General features: G+C 35.0%; 1 non-coding gene across 1 annotated transcript; it reads right to left on the bottom strand.

Annotated features, from left to right (window-relative positions):
- Positions 1-342: 342 nt before the first annotated feature.
- Positions 343-446, bottom strand: LOC143685325 (U6 spliceosomal RNA). Its single transcript, XR_013176572.1, has one exon. It is a non-coding gene; the product is annotated as a U6 spliceosomal RNA (small nuclear RNA).
- Positions 447-1,838: the final 1,392 nt, after the last annotated feature.

Raw genomic sequence — 1,838 nt, forward strand, 5'->3', positions numbered from 1 at the left:
GAGAGGCCACATTTGAGTACCAGAAGAGGTTCTCTTGGGGGTGACTCTGAGGCCTAATTTTAAGTAGGCTTAGCCTATCCTTTGCAGGGTTAAGTTTCTTATGAACAAACCCCAAGATTGGGGGCTCAGCCTATTGCTTTGGTTGTCCCCACTGCATGCGAAAATATCAAGACTTCTCCACTTGGGCAAGTTGAATTTTCCCCCTTTCTCACCATTCCCCCAAGGGGACTTTGCAAATACTTTTTTATTCACTGTTCAAATCACTCTGGCATTTACTGGGGGCATCACGCTGGACAAACCTACAAAATCTCATGCCCTACTCAAGGTTCCAAGTATTATGGAAAAAATATGGAATGCTTCACGAATTTGAATGTCATCCTTGCACAGGGGCCATGCTAATCTCTGTATCATTTCAATTTTAGTATATGTGCTGCTGAAGCAAACACTATAACCAATTTTTCACGTTGATACAATCCAGTAACAAACATCCTCAAGCACCTTCTTTCTCCCCATACCTTTATCCACCAAATATTGACTGAATATAATACCTAATAAACACAAGGCACTGTATTAGGTGCTGGTTTTAGGATTTTCTCCCTAAGATAGTATTTCAGGGTTGAAAAGAGAGAACATTTTAGCCTCAATGCATACTGTTGAACTGCTTTCTAGAAAGGCATAATGTTATTCTAAATGGATTATTTAAAAAGAAAGAAAGAATAAAAGAGGTGCAAAGCTTTGTATTCATTAGATAATGGATGAGCACAGCATTATGTGTTGAAGACATAAAAAATATGACAGAGTTCAAATTACTTACGACAGGAAAAATTAATGCTTAAATTTATAGTAGTTTTTTCTTAATTATGACTTAAAATCCAGACATAATAAAATAAAATACTGACAAGTTCGGCTACATAAAATGAAAAATATTCTGGAAAACATTATAAACAAAGTCAAAAGACTAATGTCAAACTGGGAGTTAATATTTGCAATATATATCATAGATAAGTGTCTAATGTGCCTAATATAAAAGAACACAAAAAATCAATCCAAAAAAAAACTTTAGAAAAAAGGACAAAAGACATGAACACGTTTTACCATAAATGATAATCAAATGGCCCTTAAACAAATGAAAAAATCTTTAGCTGCACTATTAGACAAATGCAAATTAATGCTACATTTAGATACCAATTCTCACCTATAATATTTGGGAAAATGCATGAGTTTGACAGCTTATTCTGTTGATAAGACTATGAGAAAGTGAGTACTCTCAAAGAATACTGGTGGAAATACAAAATAGTCTAAACCTGTGGGGAAGAATTTGACAGTATCTAGTAAAACTGCATTTGCTCTTACCCTTTAATCTAACAATCTCACTTACAGGAATTTGCCCCGAAGATACACCACTAAAGATATGAAACAATATATAGGCAAGGTTATTCATTATGGCAGTATGTATAATAGCAAAATACTGGAAATAATCTAAATGTTCTTCCATATGTGACTGGCTAAAAAAAAGTATATTCAAGGAGTGAAATACTACTCAGTTTAACAAAAGAATGATAAAGGGGTCATGCTAAAGGGAAACGCCAATGGTTAAGAGGTGATGTCACTCCAGAAGCAATGAATACACCTAAAGCCCAAATCTTGGTTTCTGAATGTTATTCTTCACTGAAAGGAATAAAAGTTCCTTGGAGAAATGGCAGTTCAAGTGTGGAGTAGGTAAAAAAAAAACAAGATGAGCCTGAAATATCTTGTGCCACAGAGCAAGAAAGAACTCAGATGGAAGAAGTCTGATGGAGACAGGTGAAAAGGTTACAGGATCAGATTAAAAGGGGCTC

This window comes from Tamandua tetradactyla, chromosome 5, assembly GCF_023851605.1.
Source record: "Tamandua tetradactyla isolate mTamTet1 chromosome 5, mTamTet1.pri, whole genome shotgun sequence".
In the NCBI taxonomy this organism is placed as follows: domain Eukaryota; kingdom Metazoa; phylum Chordata; class Mammalia; order Pilosa; family Myrmecophagidae; genus Tamandua; species Tamandua tetradactyla.